Source organism: Daktulosphaira vitifoliae, unplaced genomic scaffold (genome assembly GCF_025091365.1).
Source record: "Daktulosphaira vitifoliae isolate Bord-2020 unplaced genomic scaffold, ASM2509136v1 Scaffold_2, whole genome shotgun sequence".
Taxonomy (NCBI): Eukaryota; Metazoa; Arthropoda; class Insecta; order Hemiptera; family Phylloxeridae; genus Daktulosphaira; species Daktulosphaira vitifoliae.
The window spans coordinates 2,458,324-2,470,501 of record NW_026099573.1 but is presented as its reverse complement, the minus strand read 5'-3'; the positions used below and the strand labels follow the sequence as shown (position 1 = coordinate 2,470,501).

The following is a 12,178-nucleotide window of genomic DNA, read 5'->3' as shown; positions in this document are numbered from 1 at the left end:
GGGTGCCGTTTAAAGTTCGGTACCGCAGCGCTCGTTTACGAATGGTCGTAAAGACGCTGCTGCAGAAGCAGTGCGGGGGTGAATTTGTCAGTGTTGTAAAAAGTCATGCATAGCACAACGATTGATAAATTACAGTGCCTGCCCTGCTGCTAGCGCTCGTATTCGCGTTTTCCACGGCGATTGTAATGACAACGACCATTATACAAAGTGTACACAAATATTATGACCCTGTGTGTGTGTGTGTGTGGTAATCCCCGGAGACGATGATCTACCGATATCGTATACAATTGCCGTTGTTCCCCTCGACGTTCAACGAAAAGTAAACAACAATGTGTACAATGTAACGAAACATAATACAAACCGTATTATAATGCGCGTTATGTAACACACGATATCACAAATACTGTGCGGAATATAAAGTCTCCGAGTAAATGTAATGAATACGGTAAAAGTATGTGAGAGGGCTGCTGAATTCCCGAGCGCTATGTTTTCTCGTTTTTTTTTTTTTTGGAGGAGAAAAAGACGGATAGAAAAATGGTAATTTATCGTTGGCTAACAATGTTCTGCTGAGAATTTCCCGACTCTCATCTCCATNCTAACAATGTTCTGCTGAGAATTTCCCGACTCTCATCTCCATGAAAACATGTCGGTACAGAGTAAGCGTATACGTACGCGTTCATAAAAAACGAATAAGTTTTTAATGGTAAACGTACGCGATCCATTGTATTTAACCCAACCCCGTCCTGGCTTGAGCACAATTTTGATTTATTTGAAAGTGTTCTTTTTCAAATGTATTTTTTTTTTTAACGCATCGGACGCGTTTTGAAGAGCAATGGGAAACCAATAGTTTTCAAACGACCAAGACATTTGTGTCGCGACCTGTCAAGTGGATGCCACAAAATGATATGAGCGTTGCTCGGCAGTGCGTTCGCACGGTCCGAGTGTCGTCATGATTTAGAAATGGTACAACACCACAACGTCTCGTGGTCGTAACATTCGGATACCGCGAAGCCAACCGAACGACTGCCTATTGCGGCTCTAAAAAACAGTGCTGTCGATTATTATTCTATACTTGTCGCGTTGTTCTCTAACGGGAATCGGTAGGCCGCGAATTTAAGGTTAGGTGTGGTGGTAAACAAACGAAACCGCGGTTAGGGTCTGCTCGTACGGCGCGACGTCGTTTCAAATAAAACAAACGCGTATAATTGCCGTGACGGTTTGCCATATAATTTGTATACAAACGACTGTACAAAGCGCGTGTACCGAAGCCGATGGGATTTTGCGGCAAACGGCAGCGAAAGACTGACACATGTCAAAAGTAATTTCGGTTTGCTATTCAAATATATCGCGCTGTATAACAGGTCCCCTGCGCCCGAACTACACGAATACGGACACACGCGTCCTCCGACCGCTGTTTGTTTAGTCAAATAAAGAGGACAAAACGGGGGACGACACGGGGGTCGTCCCCTAAACACCGTTCGTACGTATTGACGGGCTTGCAACGGAACGGCCGCACAAAACGCGCGGTACAGCTGTACTGCAATGGCCGTTTAATTGTTGATTTCTGTGGCATACATACAAACGACGTGCAACTATTTGTGTGCACACGTTTCGTATGCACTACGACGTCGTATCGCGCGAACCACACCGCTCTTGTATGTAATGCGCGAGTCTCTCGATACGTGTACTCGTCACGGTCCGCCGAAAAAGTACAACTGCGGCTTGTTAGTGGAAAACGGGCACCGGTTGTAAGTGTACACTCGAACAATATACCCGTGTCCGCATTGTGGTGTGCGTATACGAGTGCCGCCGAATTCACAATACTCGGCCCGGCGATAATTGTCGGTAGGCATTTAATTCGACCGGAATATACACCGACCCGACTGACCGTTATCACGCGAGCCATTCAGAAATTACCCATGTATTGTGCGTTGTCCCTTACTCTGAGGGATATGTGGTAAAAATGCCCTCTCGTTTTTACAGTCACTTTTTCCACGGCAAAAGTGACCTTCCAAGTAGCCAGTGTCGACTACGTTTGACTGTTTGATCACTCTGCCCTTGTCCGACGCCGCATAAAATAAGCCCTGGCAGAAATATGCGCAACGCAGTGTAACGGCAGCAATATCGTCGGATCATAGAAATCGCGCGACAAAAGGGATGGCCGTTCGGTTACCGATAATATTATCACCGAGAACGTGTCGCGCTTATTCTCACGGTCGACATAATTACCACAATGGTAGAAAACCGCTGTAATGAATACGTGTACGTAAATCCGCGTAAGCGTATTCATAAAAAAATCCGTAGCCGATTAATTAAATTCTTCATAATACGCTTACCGTATTAAATACACTTGTATGCATTTCAATAAAATTGGGCGTGTTCGTTTTGCGTCGAAAATATATGGGACATACTCAAGTCGGAGCGGTTAACTCGGCTGAACATTTTCAATTTACTCTTATCTCTTTTGTTTTTTTGTAAATAAATTTTCAAAACGACTAAACGCGTTTTCCACGCCAAATGACGACGACACGGCCATAGTACCTCGATAATTAAATCACGCTTCGTCAATCAAAGTAACATTTCGATTAAATTTGCATAGACAGTTTTTCAACTTGTAGAGACGTTGTTTAATTAGAGAACTTCCCACGGGCCAATGAATATTCGATCTTTCGTAGTTACACTTTTTTTACTTCGAATCAAATAAAGAACGCAAATGACGTGTATTGAAAATTCATCGAGATTCCAACTGAATAATTAACTAGGATTTTTTATGAATTCTTAAATGCGACGTTATAATTAGAAACATTACCAAAATTAGGTATACAAATTTATCGAAATTTCAGATTTTTACACATAAAATTAGCATACCACAATCACGCGGTCACACACACTTTTTTCCTAATAAATTGATAGGACAATTCGACGTTGCAGTAACTCAACCACATCAACTATGCCTTCTGGGAGGTTTTTGCGTTTTTTCTTGGTATTTTATTTTTTTACGGGGACTACTGCTGATGAGCCGTTTGCGTGTATGCTTGTGTCTGTGATATTTTGGCGGCGGCCCGGTGACAGCGACCGTTGGTTAACTCCGCCCATTTAACTTCCGGTTATTAAGCCGACTAACCTACCCGACCGGCCCCCCACGTCCCCTTTCGCGAGGTCGGGTCATCATCATTATTATAATCACGTGCACATACACCACTACGCGGTTGTTGGGCATGTGTGTGTGTGTCACTCCGAGACTTGTCTAATGAAAATTAAAAAAAAAACACACAACAACGACGTCGCGTTGAAAGTGCGATAGCGTCACAAATTATACCCGAAAACATTAGAACGTAATTAGCGACCACATTAGCCGTTCCTTTTGTTGTAGTTTTTTTTTTGTTTCCCGGTGCGGGTCGTACATCGTGTGTTAAATTATTCCTCCTGTCCGATGCGAGGTCGATAAAAAAAAAAAGCAAAACGCACCCGAAATTGTTACGCGCAATACGCGATTGTGTTTAAACATGTGGGAAGTACACGGACGCCATTACAAAAACATCTCAAAAAGGTGGTCGTGGAACTTTCAAATTTAGAAAACAATAAAAATATACTGTAAAAATGGCATTCCAACATTGATTTTTAAATTGTAATATGATTTCGAGTGGTGGTATACTTTGGACTTTTGAAAATCAACAAAGTACAAGTCTCTGTGTATAAATTTTCGCGTAATGTTTGCAGTTTATCGGCTGACTAAAATTGGCGACGTTTCGAATTAATCGCAATTATTATCACAACGCCAAAGTTGACACCGGCCCGTTTAATCCGTTGACCGTTAATGTATTCGTGGGATGGTCTAATAATTCTCTGGGATTCGTCGATTTGTTATGATAATATTTTAATCTCGAACGTGCGAAAATCGTTTGGAAAATAACATCAACGGCAGTTTAAGCGCATTGATCAAATTTAATCTAACAGTACCAGGAAACCGTTTCTTAAAACAATGATAAATATAATACCTCGAATGAATTTATTGTCGTGGTATATTCTTAAAAAATTATATAATTTTATCCTTTGTAATAAATCAATGGATTTTTGTCTACTACGTTTTTGAATTTTTAAGACCATATCAATTCCTCTTTTTTTAAACACAAATATTATTATTATAAAGCGTATAGTTTAATAATAGAATTTATATTATTATAAATAAATAAAATAAAATATATCGTTCATTTAAAAACTGAAAAATATCAAATTCAAAACCCACAAAAAATTACTGAAAAGTTGCGGATGCGTATTTCGGAAACAATGTTATCATTAACACATACTGAGTTTAATATTTTTTAGTATTTAAATTAATAATATTTTTAATATAGTTTAAATTATATTCAACTAATTAGCCATAAGTGATTAATTTTTATTATATGTTATTATATTCATTTTTTTTTAAATACCGACCTAAACATAATAATAATAGTAGTAAAAATGTCTACCATGAAGTATCATATTTGTTGTTTTTTTTTTATGAAGATTGGTTGTCTTATGCAGATAGCTATTCAACTAAAATTTAATTAATGTTAATTATAATATTTATTCAGTCTAAAAAAAATGTGGAAATGTTTAACTGCCACACAAACATAATAACAATTTTTACAAAACAAAAAAAAAATTCAACAACAATGTAATAAATATGATGTTTGAATGATATATAAGAAAAATTGACTAAAGCGACATAATAAATAGCATATGTTTGATAAATTAAATCTATTGACAATACTAATAAGTGATAAATAGAAAAATAAAACCACCCGGATGATCTATTAAGAGAAATAATGTTATTTTATTTGAGCGACAAATTAAAACGACCTTTTACAGTAAATGGAAAAAAATATTTCGAAAACGGTTATACGTTTATTGATTGTTTTTATTTGACAGATGATTTTTGAGAAAATCAATACTGAAGTCAATCGAGTAGGTAGTTAAAGCGACGGAATAAAAGATAAGTTCATAAACAAACTGGCAACGTTGCAAATAAGAGTTAACAACGAATTAAACACTTTGTCCCTTTTAATTACACAGCCTTATCACTGCCACGTTTCCAGTTTGCTTAATACAATATGGCGGAACACCAGAGAACGCATCTATTTGAATATTTGTGTGTAAAAGTCTTTGATCTTACAGTTTACGGAGTCTCATTTCCTCGAGCAGTATATCTACTGTATAATACATCTATGACACTTTAAGATTGTTTATCGGGTTATTTGAATTTTTCACTCTAACTAACTACTGATTGATTTCAGTATTCGTTTTTTCAAATATCTGTCTATAGAGTTAAATATAATCAATGAATTTGTTTATAATTTGTTATATAGTTTTCAATTTATCGCTCTAGTGTTGATTGGGAGTGAATATTTTTATCATTAGACATTTCTCGACCAGAACGGTCCACTGTCTTGGGTATGACAATCCTAATAAATTCCGAAATACTTTTGGTTATCGCCAACCATTTTCTTAATTAAAAAATTGTACATAAACTAGAAAATATGTATGTCGCTATTAAAAAAAAATAAAGTGGATATCGTCTATATCAGAGGCCAAGTATTTGACCACTTAATAATCGAGAGATAAATATTACCCAACAAAGCCAAAAAAAATATTTGCAAGATTATTAATGTTATTTTTGAAAAATAAACATGTTGTAAAGTTATTAAAAAATAACATATTTAAACATCATTAGTAATATCTACACAATTTTTATACATTTATTATGTTCACGAGTTGGTAAAATATCATTAATATTTTATAAGTTTAAAAATAAATTAAAGGAGTGCGCTACACAGCGGTTGTCGTCACCATTCCGGTCTGCGCATACACAGAGTACCGTTGGATTTCGATCGAATCGAAAGGGTTGGCGTACGCATATTATGTACATACTGTATGGTGACGGGTACGATAAGGTTGCCATTTTTTACGTGCGCGCTTTAGAATCAAAGTGCTCAAGTAACCTGTACACGAATACAATCGGCGCACATACTTTTGTATAGCCAAAAAGCAACTTACGCAGAACACATCAATAAAAATCTGGACTCGAGTACCGCTAAACTCACTCATTACGATAATTGATTGTGTGAATAACGGTCGTTAAATGTTTTTGTACGATAATCGATAAGCACACCGTCAATGGCTAGTTTTTACAAACCATTCGTTGATAACAATTATCGTTTTTAAATTCGGTTTTGTCTCTGCGCAAACCTTTTCGGTACGACGTGTTCACTCGCTCAAAACTAATAATTAAACTATTACTTGACTAATACTGTCGGCACGACTTGCAACTCAAAGCATTCGTAATTAATTGCCGATATTCTTACACAGTCTCGTACAAGAAATTCGTCTAGTCGAGGTCGCGCCGAGTAATAAAAATCATTTTACGACTGGCATGTAGATTTTTTATTATTATTTTTTTTTCACACGAATAAGNGCGTACACTGGCATGTAGATTTTTTATTATTATTTTTTTTTCACACGAATAAGGTGTACACACAAACATTCGTGTGTTATTAGTACGAATGAACTGCCGATTGTTTGCATCCATTTACAATAGTTAGTTTTTTTTTCGTCCCAGTTTATTTGCGCCGGTTCATGACATCCGGTTACCCAATACCTGTACGTTATTATATAGTCGGGTGTATAATTGCGGACCTGCCGTTATCATATAGAGCTATTGCAATAACCACTGACTGAACAAGAATGATGCGCGCGCTCCATTGAGTTACAATAGTTAGATATTAGGAACACAGCGTAAAAAATGTCGACTTAACACTTTACGCGAGCAGAACTAGGTGTACGGCGCCGTTGTACAATGAGGTTTTCCTTCGTCCGAACGGTGTAGATGTGCAGAACTGTTTGGAGAAGGCACGTCGTAGGTTTAGCCGGAGGCGCAAAAAAAATGATTTTGTTAGTTTTCCTTTTTGAACAAGGCGTGCTAAGTGAGAACGTAAATAAAACTATTCCGGCGAGTGCAGTTACGGTTCTATTTTCGGAACACTGTGTTTATAACGGGGAGCTCGGAAACGCCTCTAAAATTATGTTATCTGTAATCGCTGGGTCGACGCGAAAAAGGGGAAGACGCCGGGTTGTCGTTGTCGCTGTTATGTTGTAATGGGTGGGCCGGGCTGCGAGTACTTTATTAACATGTACGGGGGGCAACTGGAGTGCGAAAATCTCTATCTAGACTCGCATCCGGCCGAAAACGACCGCGAGAAGATGACGAAGAGGGGAGGGTTGGAAAGAGTGAAACGAGGAGAAGTGCCGAGAAATGAGACTACTGCGCTCTATCGTCGCGCCTGTCTGGGGTCCGTTCTGCTGCACAGTAATATCTATAACAACACATAGTCCCATAGAATACGCGTACTAGCTTTGAACACCTCACTGTTGGGTAGAAAACCGGATAAATAATTTCTGTTTTAAAATCTCACGGTATTTCCAGTTGCAGTACTCGAAATTACCGTAGTGTTGAGCGTATAAAATTTCTATTTAAAAAAGACGGTTATTGAAGTCGAAAAACGTTGGTGTTGATTTTGCGGGTTTCGGCCGTACAATGTTGTTATTGAAATCTCGAACATTACAAGCTCTTAATTGTGTACGGTTCACACGGACATGTCTATAAATAGAGTTGGTCGTACGAATATACATACACACGTGTGCGTTGTTAATAAGGTGGTAGAACGACAAACCGTTGTACTTGTGCGGTAGTGTTGCCGATCAGAACAGAATCGTATTGTCATTAAGGCGACAGCGGACTGCCTATGCTTCTGGAGAAGAGGGCGTGGTCTGAACTGGTGCTGACGGCCCCGGCAAAGGGGTTCGGAGTGCAGAAAGGGAGGCGGTGGCAGCGATCGATGGCAGAGTAGGCTGCGTGTTGTGTGCCAGTGTTTACTTAATGTGAATATAATATTAAATAAACACACACACACCAATGTGTTTCCAATGAACATGTACACGTATATTACAACACATATATTTAGCTGCATAGGAGGGTGTCTAATATGGAGGCACTGTGAATTCAATTGTGATTATTATTCAAAATAAGGGCTTGTGTAAAGTTATACATTTTTATATTCCAGTTGACATTTTATCGCTTACTCGTTGAATTTAAGAGATGGGCACAGTCGATGCAAAGACTAATTACTTTTATCCGACTGGTGTTTCGATTTGTTTTCCCTTGAAAAAAATCACCAGTTTAACTCAAAATTAACTTGCGTAGGTTTTGTACGGGGGACGTAATACAGAAAATTGTTAACACATCAACGATAAAAAAAATTCTCTCCGTACATCTCTCTCTGTGTAATGATTAATTTTATGACGTGTAAACTCTCTACTCGTGCGGAGACAACCCGCTGACGATAATCGATTAACGCAGTTGCCGCTGCCGTAAAACCGCGTGTATCCTTTACACGCCTCGTCAATAATAATAAATAAATAATGGAATAAATAAAAAAAGAAAACAAATCGAAGTGCCCCTTGTCTCCGTAACGATAATACTGAGTGTGTTGTTTCGGTCAGCACCGGATGCATAAAGAAGAGACGCCGTTAAAATATTATAATCGTCATCGTCGAACGTATGTCGCTTGTAAGAGACTATAAAAATAAATAAAAAATTACCCGACTTCGCCTTGGTCTATTCGCCTACCGAAAAAATGTACGAAGTAGGTTTTTTAACGCTGTCAATAACGAAAACAACATCGCGGTTCTAGCAGCCGGTTGACGCGCGCGCGGTAATAGTAATTTCGTAATTATCCGTTGAAGTCGTTATTTATTTTATTTCATTTCACGTGCACGTTATTAATATACGACGACAAGACACGCGGTTTCGTATCGCCAGTTTGATTATAATTTTTTATGAAAATACACTTTGCTCGTTACAAATACTCGCTATCGTCTCGATTGTTGTTATTAACGTTGTTTATTTACGACTTCCCGTTTTGTGAAGACGCGCCGGACTCATCGAGAACGCAATCGGCGTTATTACTTTGCTGTTACTGCCGTTGGAGTTTTTTGTTTATCGTTTATGCGACATTTCGGACTATACAATATTCAGTGGATTCACAAAAGGTCAATTGTTCACTCGGTGTCCGTTTTGCAACGACCAAACCTTTTACAAATATTGTCACCCGGTAAATTGTTTAACCAACGCTTCATTACAACGACCTTTGAGACGGTTGTGAACTTGATGTTACTTCACGCGGATTCCAACTCGGTCGCGTCTCGTCGGAAAAGCCATAACGTCCGGATTACCGGAAANGCAAAAGGTCAATTGTTCACTCGGCGGTGTCCGTTTTGCAACGACCAAACCTTTTACAAATATTGTCACCCGGTAAATTGTTTAACCAACGATTCATTACAACGACCTTTGAGACCGTTGTGAACTTGATGTTACTTCACGCGGATTCCAACTCGGTCGCGTCTCGTCGGAAAAGCCATAACGTCCGGATTACCGGAAAACCGTTGACGGATCGATTTAGATTTCCATCTGACGGTTGACGATTGAAAACGGTCGTGGCATTCGACAACCGGAGATTTCCACTCTCGAGCTGAGATTGTACCAGACTGTGGTGTTTGACGCAAAGCGCCCTAAATCCATTCGCCTAAATTACATCCGAATGGCTCCTACGGACAAATGTGTTTCGTGTTGTTCGACCCATTTTATTTTATAGCACATCTTGTACTTCACTAGAGTTTATTAAACCCTAGCAAATGTAACGACGGCAGACAAGTTGAAAATCGAGAGACCGCTAATTTTTTCGTCGTCGTAAATTAAATCGTTTATACGAATGGTAAACACATAAAGTATAATGACGATGATGACCATGTTGATAATAACGCTTATATGCGCGCACACTATTTAAGTAATAAATAAATAATTGTTAGCTCGTGTGTGTGTGTGTCATGCGAGACCCAGAAGGCGGAGGACGGAAAGGTAGACGCGTCCAGAGAAGAACTGTCCTAGCGCAGCATGAGGTCTTGGAAGGCTTGTACGACACAGTTGGCCTGCCATCGGCAAACAGTGAACAGAAATGTCAACCGATTTTTTTCAGAAATTCCAACTCGACCGATCCGTCAGACGTTTTTTGTCCATGTCGCGAGACAGACCGCTGTTTTACCGCTGGGAACGGTCCCGTTCGGTCGAGTCACACTCGGTATGTTTATATTGTGTTATAAACTATAAATGATATGACAATGTCGACCTTTGGGTCGTCGTTGCGCTCCACCTACAATACAATAGTTTTTGCAGAGTGCAATCGTCTCAAGCCTTTCCGAATCGACCTGACCATAACAATCCCCGAAGAGACGGCCAGTTTGGTTTGCATCATTTGCAAAGAACATTAATACTAATTAAACGTGTATGAACTACTGTGTCAACTACTGTGAGTGAATCGCCGAAACGAATATTGGTCAGTCGCCCGAATCAGATAAAACGATTTTAGTTAATTTACGTTTAATTAGTTTCTAATGAAATTCACGTGAACGCGCGCGCATTAGTATTGTTTACGGTATTTTTTTTTTCACGACATGCAATTAAAAAAAAAGGATTAATTTTCTCATTTTTATAGCGTGCGAAATTATCGCGATTTTTCAGTTTACAAATGCAATAATCGTACACGTTTAACTATTGCCGTCGCCAAGTTGGGGCGACAAAAAGTAAGCACAGTAAAATATTGTGTGCACGTTATTATCAAACCGCATGACCCTTGTGTTGTTTTTAGTTAATTAAAACTATAACGAACTATAAAACGTTGCTCGTAAGTCGGCCGCATTCGACGTACACCCATAATAACGAATTAATTAAAAAAATAAATTACACGTCCAATGGCGTGCAAGTGTGTACATGACTTGGGCGTGTACCGTTGCGGATTCACTGGCAAGTCATCATCCGAGACACTGCGCTTTGTAGAGCCGTCGACTTGTTGGGGTGCCATTAAATTAGTCTTTTTTTATACGTATAATTCAATCGAATAGAGTTCAACAGGCAGTTAACAATTTCTAAATCAATCGAGCTGTGAACAATGAACAAATTTTAAATGTATCGAAATCGAGTAATTTGCATACATAAATGCTAATTTGAAATGTTAGTGCGTAACTATAGTACCGTGTATTTTTAGTAATTATTTTCGGACAATTTGGAAAAAAAAAACCGCATTCGGCATATTTATGTGTCGGTTGTCGTTTTGCTGGTCTACTCGTTAGTAGCGTATTTATTTTCAAATATTTACCATATTATTGGTCGCGTGTAACTTTTCTACCATTAAATCATTACATAATAATTTATGCAAATATTACTCCATTCGTTTGCCCTTGACGCAAAATTCAATGCGGCCTTATAACGCAAGAGTTATTTATCACATACTTAATACAATTTAATTTAAGAAAAACGTTTTTTTTCTCTTAAATTAAATTGTATTTATCGCGTAGAAAATATTTCTCGTGTTTGCTTACTCGTTCGGTTATACATTTTCGTTGGAACTAGAGGGACGGTAGCTGTTTAAAACCTTGAGACAACAGCTACGCTTTTTTACGATACGATCTACTGTTGTGAAAATAATTACTTGGGTCAACAAGTGACTTCTAAAATAAATAAAACAACATTTAATTCATTAAAAAAAAAAAATGTCGACATTGCGAAATCTTAGATTTTAACGAGCTTCCAACACAGACCGGTCGACAACCGGTTTGGGGTGACAGTATTTATCGAGTTACTCTTTACCCCATTACGTTTTACATTGGATTACCACCAATAGCGAACGACTATGTGATGGCAGCCCAACGGAAAAATGAATACGGTTTACGATAGCAACTCGTGGCACCGATTACAAGTGCGGAAAGTAGAACTTTTTTAGCAAACTCGAGCCGCCTATCGCCAATCGCTTTAACCGAACTGTTTGGCCGTACATTGAATTGTTAGTTATTCAACGCTGTTGAATAACATTTTCTCGCAGGGCACGAAAATGAGGTTACAATATTTTAAACGAAAGATGTTGCGATAATAAAAAAAAAAAAAATGACTAAAATTATGCAATTTCAATAAACCTAGACGTTTTAATATTAAATGTTTAACTCAATTACACGACGACGTTACAGTAGACATTTAAACGAATGACTTAATTTCTGAACCTGACTTCCGATAATCTATAACAGATACGGT

At 38.3% G+C, this 12,178-nt stretch overlaps 1 protein-coding gene and 1 long non-coding RNA gene across 3 annotated transcripts in view; both read left to right on the top strand.

Annotated features, from left to right (window-relative positions):
• Positions 1-12,178, top strand: part of LOC126898790 (T-box transcription factor TBX20-like) — a 28,214-nt gene that overhangs the window by 4,417 nt on the left and 11,619 nt on the right. The window lies entirely within an intron of this gene.
• Positions 6,464-11,606, top strand: LOC126898901 (uncharacterized). Its single transcript, XR_007702420.1, has 3 exons — positions 6,464-9,090; positions 9,288-10,175; positions 10,271-11,606. It is a non-coding gene; the product is annotated as an uncharacterized LOC126898901 (long non-coding RNA).